The sequence below is a fragment of the Bombina bombina genome, chromosome 2, assembly GCF_027579735.1.
Source record: "Bombina bombina isolate aBomBom1 chromosome 2, aBomBom1.pri, whole genome shotgun sequence".
Classification (NCBI taxonomy): domain Eukaryota; kingdom Metazoa; phylum Chordata; class Amphibia; order Anura; family Bombinatoridae; genus Bombina; species Bombina bombina.
This window is the reverse complement of record NC_069500.1, coordinates 490651634-490664977: the sequence shown is the minus strand read 5'-3', so window position 1 is coordinate 490664977 and position 13344 is coordinate 490651634.

Sequence of the window (13344 nt, the reverse complement as noted above, 5' to 3'; positions counted from 1 at the left end):
AAATTCCCTACCCTATTCTAAATTAATAAATGTAAAAGCTCTTTTACCTTACCAGCCCTGAACAGGGCCCTTTGCGGGGAATGCCCCAAGAAAATCAGCTCTTTTGCCTGTAAAAAAAAAACATACAATACCCCCCCCCCCCCAACATTACAACCCACCACCCACATACCCCTAATCTAACCCAAACCCCCCTTAAATAAACCTAACACTAAGCCCCTGAAGATCTTCCTACCTTGTCTTCACCATCCAGGTATCACCGATCCGTCCTGGCATCCGGTGCTGAAGAGGTCCAGAAGAGGCTCCAAAGTCTTCCTCCTATCCGGCAAGAAGAGGACATCCGGACCGGCAAACATCTTCTCCAAGCGGCATCTTCGATCTTCTTCCATCCGGTGCGGAGCGGGTCCATCTTGAAGCAGCCGACGCGGATCCATCCTCTTCTTCCGTTGTCTCCCAACGAATGACGGCTCCTTTAAGGGACGTCATCCAAGATGGCGTCCCTCGAATTCCGATTGGCTGATAGGATTCTATCAGCCAATCGGAATTAAGGTAGGAATATTCTGATTGGCTGATGGAATCAGCCAATCAGAATCAAGTTCAATCCGATTGGCTGATCCAATCAGCCAATCAGATTGAGCTCGCATTCTATTGGCTGTTCCAATAAGGATAACGTAGGTGGCGGCGCTTTGCGGTCGGCAGATTAGGGGTTAATTATTGTAAGTAGCTGGTGGCGACGTTGTGGGGGGGCAGGTTAGGGGTTAATAAATATAATACAGGGGTCGGCGGGGTTAGGGGCAGCAGATTAGGGGTACATAAGTATAACGTAGTTGGCGGTCGGCAGATTAGGGGTTAAAACATTTTAATCGAGTGGCGGCGATGTGGGGGGACCTCGGTTTAGGGGTACATAGGTAGTTTATGGGTGTTAGTGTACTTTAGGGTACAGTAGTTAAGAGCTTTATGAACCGGCGTTAGCCCAGAAAGCTCTTAACTCCTGCTATTTTCCTGCGGCTGGAGTTTTGTCGTTAGATGTCTAACGCTCACTTCAGAAACGACTCTAAATACCAGCGTTAGAAAGATCCCATTGAAAAGATAGGATACGCAATTGACGTAAGGGGATCTGCGGTATGGAAAAGTCGCGGCTGAAAAGTGAGCGTTAGACCCTTTAATCACTGACTCCAAATACCGGTGGTAGCCTAAAACCAGCGTTAGGAGCCTCTAACGCTGGTTTTCACGGCTACCGCCGAACTCTAAATCTAGGCCTAAGTATTGTATACAGAGATAAGAAAATGATGGCTGATCACCCTGTAAGCAAATTAAGCTATTTCATATACAAAAATAAACATACACGAGCAATTTCCCATACATTTTATACTCATTGGAAACACATTAATGGGAAACCAATTTCAGAGTACACTGTCTTTTTAAAGTAATGAGCATTGAAATCCATCTGAGCCCCCTAAAATGTTGTTCTGTGGAAATTCTGATGTTCAGGATGTTGAGGCTCTGGTGTAGACCGCTCAGTAATACTGAAAGTGCTTAGATTACATTTTTATTTGATGAGCATAGAAGATAGCAGACGTGTCACTTGTTGGAATTTACGGTATATCTTAAATGCCTTTAATCCCTTTTTGGGGCCTGAATAAATACTGATTATTTGTGCGTTAAAAGCAGCAACGATGCACAATCTATTTATAGTCCTCTCATGTCGTCTTTTGATTACCTGTGAGTTTAGGTTTTATTTGTAACCACTTTGCAGTAAATTACTGTTTTTCTTTGTTCTCTAATCGTAATCTATGGTAGAAAATTCCCATTTTTTATTCAGAATCAGTAAATATACAACATACAAGATACAGTTACAGGTATATAGCATGATTCAAAGCAAATTATTAGATCAATTTCAGGAAACCCCAAGATCCTTGAGAAATCCTAAAAAATGCATAGTATGAAGCATAGGTCAGAATGTCTCTACTCCCTTATTTGCTTGTCTCACGTTCAAAAAGATTATCTGGCACTGCAATCTCCAATATAGATCGCAGTTTGCGGCGCAAGCGAGGGAACCCGCGTCGCCCGCAGTTTCAGCTCGCAACTCGAGCTATCCAATATGTGGCGCCGTCACTTGCTAAAGTGGCGCAAGTCTCACAAACCAGCGATGTCCAGAAATCTGCGTAAGTACAGATTTTTGGAGTCGCCAGTGACTTGCGCCACGTTAGAAACTGCCGGCGCCTATAAAACCTGACTAAAGTCTAAATCACCCGCACTGTCTAACACGCCTCCTAAACATAGCCCGACACGTCTAACCCTCTATCCGCTATCCCCCCTCACTAGCCTAACAATAAAAAAGTTATTAACCCCTAAACCGCCGCTCCCGTACCTCGCCGCCAGCTATATTAAATCTATAACCCCCTAAAGTGAGCCCCTAACACCGCCGCCATCTCTATTAAAATTATTAACCCCTAATTTAATCTACCTACCCCGCCGCCAGCTATATTATCTATATTAACCCTAAGTATATTATAGTTAATATAGTTATTACATTATATATATTAACTATATTAACCCTAATTATATTAGGGTTAATATAGTTAATATAGTTACTATAGTATTTATATTAACTATATTAACTCTATCTAACCCTAACACCCCTAACTAAATTCTTATTAAATAAATCTAATTTATATTATAAACTAAAATATTCCTATTTAAATCTAAATACTTACCTATAAAATAAACCCTAAGATAGTTACAATATAATTAATAATTACATTATAGCTATGTTAGGGTTTATATTTATTTTACAGGTAAATTGTTAATTATTTTAACTAGGTATAATAGCTATTAAATAGTTATTAACTATTTAATAGCTACATAGTTAAAATAATTACACAATTACCTGTAAAATAAATCCTAACCTAAGTTACAAATACACCTACACTATCAATAAATTAAATAAACTACAAATATCTATCTAAAAATACAATTAAATAAACTAAACTAAATTACAAAAACAAACAAACACTAAATTACAAAAAATAAAAAAAGATTACAAGATTTTTAAGCTAATTACACCTATTCTAAGCCCCCTAATAAAATAATAAACCCCCAAAATAAAAAAAATTCCCTGCCCTATTCTAAATTAAAAAAAGTTCAAAGCTCTTTACCTTACCAGCCCTTAAAAGGGCCTTTTGTGGGGCATGCCCCAAAGAATTCAGCTCTTTTGCATTTAAAAACATATACAATACCCCCCCCATTACAACCCACCACCCACATACCCCTATTCTAAACCCACCGAAACCCCCGTTAAAAAAGCCTAACACTACCCCCCTGAAGATCTCCCTACCTTGTCTTCACCACACCGGGCCGAACTCCTCATCCGATCCGGGCGATGTCTTGCTCCAAGCCGCAAAGAAGAATTCTTCCTCCGGCGATGTCTTCCTCCAAGCGGCAAAGAAGAATTCTTCCTCCCGGCGACGTCTTCCTCTAAGCGGCAGCAAAGTCTTCTTCCTTCCGGCAGCATCTTCCATGAAGCGGCATCTTCAATCTTCTTTCTTCGCTCCGCCACCGCGGAGCATCCATCCCGGCCGACGACTGAACGACGAATGAGGTACCTTTAAATGACGTCATCCAAGATGGCGTCCGCCGAATTCCGATTGGCTGATAGGATTCTATCAGCCAATCGGAATTAAGTTAGAAAAATCTGATTGGCTGATTGAATCAGCCAATCAGATTCAAGTTCAATCCGATTGGCTGAACCAATCAGCCAGATTGAAGATGCCGCTTCATGGAAGATGCTGCCGGAAGGAAGAAGACTTTGCTGCTGCTTGGAGGAAGACGTCGCCGGGAGGAAGAATTCTTCTTTGCCGCTTGGAGGAAGACATCGCCGGAGGAAGAATTCTTCTTTGCCGCTTGGAGCAAGACATCGGCCGGATAGGATGAGGAGTTCGGCCCGGTGTGGTGAAGACAAGGTAGGGAGATCTTCAGGGGGGTAGTGTTAGGCTTTTTTAAGGGGGGTTTGGGTGGGTTTAGAATAGGGGTATGTGGGTGGTGGGTTGTAATGGGGGGGTATTGTATATGTTTTTAAATGCAAAAGAGCTGAATTCTTTGGGGCATGCCCCACAAAAGGCCCTTTTAAGGGCTGGTAAGGTAAAGAGCTTTGAACTTTTTTTAATTTAGAATAGGGCAGGGAATTTTTTTTATTTTGGGGGGCTTTATTATTTTATTAGGGGGCTTAGAATAGGTGTAATTAGCTTAAAAATCTTGTAATCTTTTTTTTTTTTTTGTAATTTAGTGTTTGTTTGTTTTTGTAATTTAGTTTAGTTAATTTAATTGTATTTTTAGATAGATATTTGTAGTTTATTTAATTTATTGATAGTGTAGGTGTATTTGTAACTTAGGTTAGGATTTATTTTACAGGTAATTGGGTAATTATTTTAACTAGGTAGATATTAAATAGTTAATAACTATTTAATAGCTATTATACCTAGTTAAAATAATTAACAATTTACCTGTAAAATAAATATTAACCCTAACATAGCTACAATGTAATTATTAATTATATTGTAGCTATCTTAGGGTTTATTTTATAGGTAAGTATTTAGATTTAAATAGGAATATTTTAGTTTATAATATGAATTAGATTAATTTAATATAAATTTAGTTAGGGGTGTTAGGGTTAGATAGAGTTAATATAGTTAATATAAATACTATAGTAACTATATTAACTATATTAACCCTAATATAATTAGGGTTAATATAGTTAATATATATAATGTAATAACTATATTAACTATAATATACTTAGGGTTAATATAGATAATATAGCTGGCGGCGGGGTAGGTAGATTAATTTAGGGGTTAATAATTTTAATAGAGATGGCGGCAGTGTAAGGGGCTTACATTAGGGGTTAATAATATTAATATAGCTGGCGGCGGTATAGGGGGATTAGATTAGGGGTTAATAATTTTTATATAGGTGGCGGCGGTGTAAGGGGTCAGATTAGGGGATAGATAAGGTAGATGGCGGCGGTTTTAGGGGCTCACAGTAGGGGGTTAGTTTATGTAGATGGCGGCGGGGTCCGGGAGCGGCGGTTTAGGGGTTAATAACTTTATTAGGGATTCCGGGGGGGGGGGGGGGATCGCGGTTGACAGGTAGATAGACATTGCGCATGCGTTAGGTGTTAGGTTTTATTTAGCAGATCGCGGGTGACAGGTAGATAGACATTGCACATGCGTTAGGTGTTAGGTTTCTAGCTAGTTTAGGGAGTTACGGGGCTCCAATAGTCAGCGTAAGGATTCTTACGGCTGCTTTTTGTGGCAAGGGGAAAATGGAGTAAGATTTTTCCATTTTCGCCACGTAAGTCCTTACTCTGCATATTGGATACCAAACTGCGCTGGTTTGGTATACCTGCCTATGGCCCAAAAAACTACGGGCGACGGCAGAAATATACGCGCGTAACTTCTAGGTTACGCCGTATATGTGATACCAAACCAGCGTAATTATTGGCGTTGCCGGCTTTTGCGGGCGACGATTTTTATTGGATCGACCCCTAGCTGCCTAAAGTAATTCCTTCTTCTAGAATGTCTTAACCATCTCTTAGATCAATCCCAGGACTGCCAAACCTCACTCACTGGGAGTAAAACTCTCCCTCTCTCAAACTTGGTTCCTGGTTTCTGCCCTAAAAATTGTGAGAGAGCTAAAATACTGTGAGAGAGGAAGCAATAAACAGAGATAATTATTTATATTTTGTAAATGTAGAGAAGCATGAGTATTGTACCCTCTAAATTCAATATTCAGTCTTTTGCAGTAATAATGATTAGGAAGTAGATCTACACATTCCCAATTAAACTGCTTAGCTATTACTGAGCACAAATGGTTTGCGGAGTACAGAGGTATAAACAAAATAGTTTTACCACACCAAAAGGAAGGCAATTATAATCATTTTTTGGCATTATGAAAGCTGATAATAGTATTAAGTCCTTAAAGAAAGAGCACATGATTTTAAACAACTTTACAGTTTACTTACTACTTTGTTTTGTTCCCTTGTCAATCTTTTTTTGTAAAGGATATCTAGGTAGGATCAGGAGCTGCTGATTGGTGGCTGCACGTATTTGCCTCATGTTATTTACTTACCCAATATGTACAGCTAGCTCCCAGTAGTGCATTGCTGCTTCTTCAACAAAGGATAATAGAAGTAAATTGGATAATAGAAGTAAATTGGAAAGTTGTTTAAAATTGTACGCTCTGTCTGAATCATGAAAGAAAATGTTTGTGTTTCTTGTGCCTTTAAGGATATTACAAAGCTACAGATTGTAAAGGATCATGTGTACAATGAGTTCAACAGAGTAAGCTTTGACTACCTTGACCCACTAAGTTCAGAGAATTTCCAGTTGTGAGTGCAACACAGAGTTGTCAGATCCCTGCAATAACAGAGTCACACAGCTGCCATGTCTAGTTTTAGCAGGATATTAGAACTGTGAGATGGAACAGTAGTGTATAAATAAAAATGCTGTTCTGAATGCAATATACATAGTGAATTGGAGAACAGCATTTGGTAATTGAATGGGTCCTGGCAAGTATTAATACATATACATACAGCACCCAAATGTCCTTCAGTGGATGTGCACACTCACTGGTCACTGCATAGACCAGAACACATTGAAAATCTAAATCCAAAAGAGAGCTGCATGATCCACTATTTATCAATATATTTTATTTACATATAGGTAGGAAAAAGCAACATTTTGAGACACAGCCCTTAATCGTGCTGCCTGAATAAAGGGACATGAAACCTCATTTTTTTTTCTTTCATGATTCAGAAAGAGCATGCCATTTTAATTAACTTTCCAATTTACATCTATTATTTAATTTGCTTCATTATCTTGATATCAAGATACCTAAATAATGTTGGATACCTAAATAGTGAAGCAAATTAGATAATAGAAGTAAATTTGAATTCTGTTTGAAATTGTATTCTCTCTCCGAATCATGAATGAAAAAAATGGGATTTGTGTCACTTGAAATGTTACTTTTTCCTGGAAATAATTAATCCATTTTTTAATTTCTGGTTGTCACTGTCGGTTATTATTTACAAGGTAAGATGAAACACAGCAGTGCAAACAAAGAAGAGTAAAAAATAAAATAAAATAAAATCTAAGGGAATGTTTTCAGATGAATTATGGTACAACAGAAAGTGATTTGCTGGGAGTCTTCTACACTGTTGTCTGACGAAGCTCAAATAGTGATACATTTGCTTCTATTGCCCAGGTGGTTGAGGTCTGAGCCACCTTAGAACTTGTAATACTTTTTGCTAATAAGCCTTGGTAATATATTGAACCAGCCATGTTAGTATGGCAGAAAGACCTTTGTTTTTGCCTCCAGTTTTTTTCTGGAACCATAATCATCTGCCAACATCTAGTCAATAATTTACCTTGCTGTCTAGATAGTAAAAATGTAATATACTTTGAAACATGGAATTCTCAAACAACATTAGGTAAAAATTCCAGAAATATGTGTAATATATGTCATTATAAAGCACAAAATATTGTTCTTCTATTGAGAGTCCTTAGTTCAATAGCCCCAAGAAAATTGTCCTTACATAAGCAATTATTTTAAAGGACATGTATGAGCCAGTGTTTTTGTTTAAAATAAATAAAAAAAATCAATTGTTCTTTTGCCCATTATATTCCTGTAATGGCTGAGATGGCAGAGGCTTATACTTTCAAGGCTTGTAGGTACTGCATAGGAAAATAACATGACTGTGCCAGTGCATGCCAGATGCACGCTCCCTAGCATGTTTTGGCACTAGCATCCTGATTGGCTGTTTAATATTCTTTTACAATGGGAAGTGGCTACTGAGGAACTTTTGAGGTAAAATATCTTATTTTTTACTTAGAGATGTTCTAGTCAGCTTTTTACAGCTATGCTGCATCACTTTCAATTGCTTTAATGTCTGGGTATTATGTCCCTTTAAATAAAGTGGAATTGCGTAACCAACACATATAAGATAAAAAGACAATACAATAGCATTTACTCTGAATTTTAATTGGGCAGTAGATTTAAAAAAAAAAAAAAAAAAAAAATTTACTTCAATTTGCTGGCCTCATGATCCATGTGATTGCCATCAGCCAGTAACAAACTCATATACATATACACTGTGAACTTTTGCACATGTTCAAAAGGAGCTGGTGCCTCAGAAAGTGCAAAACAAAAGCACAATTTTCATAATACAAGTAAATTGGAAAGTCTCTTAAAACTATAGTTTTTATCTGAATCATGAAAGATTCATTTTGATGTGTCCCTGTAATCTCCAACATAATAATGTAAGTCATTAAAGGGACACTGAACCCAAATTTTTTCTTTTGTGATTCAGATAGATGTGTTGTGCTAGATAGAGGCGCTGGTTCTCTGTTTTCAGCTGTGGATAGAGGCACTGGTTCTCTGTTGTCAGCTGTATGCTCCTTCCCCACTTTAAGGAGTGTACAGCTGACAACAGAGAACCAGTGCCTCTATCCACAGCTGAAAACAGAGAACCAGTGCCTCTATCCACAGCTGAAAACAGAGAACCAGTGCCTCTATCTAGCACAACACATCCATTTTCACAGGGTTTAAAGAGAGACTGTGAGACGGCTGCGGTTCAGAAATTCAAAGGAAAGTATTCACCCATATTGTACACTCTGTTTTATGAGATTCAGATAGAGCATGCAATTTTAAGCAACTTTCTAATTGACTCCTATTATCAAATTGTCTTCATTCTCTTGGTATCTTTATTTGAAATGCAAGAATGTAAGTTTAGATGCCGGCCCATTTTTGGTGAACAAACTGGGTTGTTCTTGCTGATTGGTGGATAAATTCACCCACCAATAAACAAGTGCTTTCCATGGTTCTGAACCAAAAAAATAGCTTAAATGCCTTCTTTTTCAAATAAAGAAAGCAAGAGAATGAAGAAAAATTGATAATAGGTGTAAATTAGAAAGTTGCTTAAAATTGCATGCTCTATCTGAATCACGAAAGAAAAAAAAATTGGCTTCAGTGTCCCTTTAATAATACCATTTTGATGGTGCGTATCCCTTCTTTACCACCCCTCTTGCTCTGTGTAGAAAACTGAACATGCATATGTATTTAGTTTTTCTTGTGTTTTTTATTGTAAACAGAAATAAATATTTTAAAAAGGTATATTTATTTTACAAAAGGCATTAGTATTATAATTGTGTTATTACATAACAGACATTCAATTATGTAATACTATAAATATAATGCAACTGTCTTTTATTACATAAATATCTATTTTAATAAATATTTAAAATTATAAATGCAAGCAAGAATATCTACATTTTAATTCATATATCCAATACTAAAACAAATATGCATTATACATGATTTTTAATATTTAAACTGCATGTATATTGTATAATGCTTTACGTATTGCATATACAGTAAAATTTATTTATGTATTGTTGTGTTCATTAGTGATAACATAGATATATATGTAAATATATATTTATGTTATAGTAGTCAGTAGCATTACATTATATTTTTACATAACAGGCATGCCGTTATGTAGAACTGTGTTACTTATATTGTCTTTAATTACAAATAATAAACACAGCAAACAACATTAATAACATTGTAATTTATATACAAAAATTTAAATATAATGCATTCTACATAATGCATCATTTTAAATATTGAATATTTATGTGTAGGGCTTTAGCTTCTACAGTTAGTTAGAGTTATACTAGTTTAGGGGTCAATGTTTAAATAATATGCATAGTCATGTGCAATGAATGTTGTTTAAAGCATTGTTTTGGAAGTTAGCATTCCAAAACAAGTGGTATCCCTAGATGCCTCATCAAAAAGTCAATTAGATCCCCTGCACCCTACTCGATTAGCACCCCTTTTAAGAAGCAATGAACCGGGGCTCAATTCCGGACCGGCGCTGAGTTCCAGGAGCCTGGCTAGGCCGGTGAGATTTTATTGGCCCTCTGGCAGTCGGCTACCGGCATTTTAGCGCATCTCTGCGACACATTATTTAAACATTGATTATAATTTTAGCGACATAGCTTCATAGTTATAATGGGGAAGTTTATTATTTATCATAGTGAGTTATTTTTTGACAGTTGGCAGTATATGGGAGTTAGCTGGGGCGTTCCAGGGGAGTGTAGTTTAAACATGATTACGTCAGTGTAGGAGGTCTTAGGGACTTAGCTGGGCGTTCTGGGAGATGTGTAGGTTAGGTGTGATGTAGGTGTAGGTGGTTAGGGGGAGTTATCTGGGCCATGGAGCAGGGGAAGTGTAGGTTAGCTGTGACATAGGTGTAGGGAGTCGGTGGGAGGTAGTGAAGCAGAGCAGTGGGAGTGTAGGTGTGACGTAGTTATAGGCATTCGTGGGAGTTAGCAGGGTGTGCTAGTGGAGTAGCCTGCACTTTGATTCAGACACAGTGAAGAAAGATTAATATGTTCAAAGCATCGAAGTGCAGGCTGCCAGGAGGGTAGCGCCATGTTTGTATCTTCAGCTATCAGCTGTCAAGACTACATCACCTGAACTAGTTAAAGTAGGTGTGTTAAAACTTTAAGTCCCCATGGTAATATTTGAAGTGGGCCTACACTGAAACTATTTTTAGTTTCACTGAGCACACTGTCTGAACTGTGTAGGTCCACTTCAAATAGGGCCCCCTTCCCCGCCACAGCAAAATGCAGACGAGCGGCAATGTGGGTGGTGATGTCACGTTCCCATTGACTTCTATGGGAGAGACATCGCCGCTTGCCGACATTGCTCGGACACACCCCTTTTCTTAAAATATCTCGACAGACCATTGGATTGCGAGGTCGACAAGTTCAGCGAAGCAGTTTCCCGACAGTTTGTCGATGCTTTGAATATTGGGGCCTAAGTGTTAGGCTTTGGTTTACAAACAAATATAAGATAAGGAAGCATGTGTGTTTACACAAAGTCATAACATAATGAGATCTGATATTACCTGCACGCTCAACCCATTTCAATAGACTGTGGTTTAAAATCACAAAACCAGCTAATTCATATACACAAATAAACTGGAAAATGCAATTTCACATACATTTTATACTCTGCAGCTGGTATCACAAGTCATTGAAAATACATTAAGGGAAAAACTATTTTACGGTGTACTGTCCCGGGTTACGCTCGTATTACAAGTAGAAAGTAAAAAGATTGTGCACGAGCAAACCCTGACACACTTTTACTTCCCGATATTTAGATCATGTTAATGTATTCTCTCCATAGAAGTCAATGCGCTAACCCGAGTTATTCATATTTCACAATTCAATACACTTTACCTACAGAACAATGTTATTTAATTGTAAATACATATTTCTATTTATATATCTGTATATACCTATACCTGTATATCTCTTCCTATAGATATATAAATTCATTAAAATTAGAGTTAGCGATAAAAGCATGAGATAAAAAATACTCCACATCGCAAAAGTAATTCAATAGAAATTATTGCATAGGCAATTAGCACATCTAGGCACGTATGCCTTTACCCAGTAAAACTCCATATACTTTTCTACCAAATCAAGAGGATTCTGGGTAAGATATGCAAATTAGATATGCAACATCTCAGGATTTTTGCTTCAGATACTGTGTTAACAAACAGAGGTCCCTTAATGGGGTAAGTACAGCAAATACAAAAATCACTACTGGACAGCTGTTTCGTTCTTATTAGAACTCATCAGCAGTTGATAGATTTTTGATTGCTGCTAGGTAAAGCTCATTCCAGGCCCAGCGGTCCCCTAATGGGGTAAGTACAGCAAATACAGAAATCACTACTGGACAGCTGTTTCGTTCTTATTAGAACTCATCAGCGGTAGATAGATTTTTGATTGCTGCTAGGTAAAGCTCATTCCAGGGCACAGCTGTCCCCTAATGGGGTAACTACAGCAAATACAAAAATCACAATTGGACAGCTGTTTCATTCTTATTAGAACTCAGCCTGAGATGTTGCATATCTAATTTGCATATTTTACCCAGAATCCACTTGTGCATTTGTAACAATGTATATGGAGTTTTACTGGGTAAAGGCAAGTGGGGATGCTTGCCTAGAGGTGCTAATTGCTTTTGCAATAATTTCTATTGATTTAGTTTATAGATATAAAGGTATAGATGCAACGAAGAAAAGGAGGAGTCCTGGAGGCATCCATGAAATAAAACCAGCTTTATTGGAGATTCATTAAAACATGAAGCATACAGAGACACAAATCTGGCTGGTCTTACGCGTTTCGGCTTGTGCTGTATTCATAGACCTAGTAGCTTGTCAGCCAGGTAAGCTTAAAAATCACATGAAACAATTTCATTGGATAGTGCTAATTGGAAGAAAAACTTGTCCTACAATTTTTTCAAAAATACGTGTCAGAACAAATTATAATACATTGCAACATTAGATGTTAATGTACGGAGAAGGGAGAATCACTAGTAAATATATCTGTGTGATAACAGAGGAACTATATCACCTAAAATCATTGTAAAAATAGACATGTAAAAATTGTTTTCAAAGAGTGAAACAATAATACAGTCATGGTTAAGTATAGCATTTTTCTAATGGCATATCAAGACAGTTTTTTGACTTGTCAAAATTGTAACACATGGTATACAAAAAACAGATATACAAGATTATTTCCACAAAAGGTGTATGAGGAAAGATATATGTTTGAATACCAAGTGCATAATTCAGATTCATCACTCGATAAACACGTAAAGGCTGATACAATGTGTGAAAAAATAATAATAAGTATATTTTGATTCTATAATATACAATACACAAAAAGCCCTTGTGATTATTATTGTTAAGGGAGGTCCAAATATGTAACAGTTATGGTTGAAATAACATAGATCGAAATAGGTTGCCCAAAGGGATTGTGTATAAAGTATTTAAGGAGATCAAAACCATTTAAAAGTAAATGTTTATATGAATAAATAAACAAATCGGCAACATTGCCAAGGAAATAAAGTTTGTTCTATTTCCAATTATTAATAACATCATACTCTGAGTTGAAACCCAGAGGTATCTGAGTCTTGAGTTTAAATATCCAGAATACTATTAATCATTTGAAATAGAAGAGACTTTATTTCCTTGACAAAGTTGCCGATTTGTTTATTTATTCATATAAAAATTTACTTTCATATGGATTTGATCTACTTAAAGACTTTATACACCACCTAGGGCTACCTATTTTGATCTATGTTATTTCAACCATAACTGTTACATATTTGGACCGCCCCTAACACTTTTTGTGTATTGTATGTTATAGAATCGAAATTATGTACTTGGTATTCAAGCATAAATCTTTGTCATACACCTTTTGTGGAAATAATCTT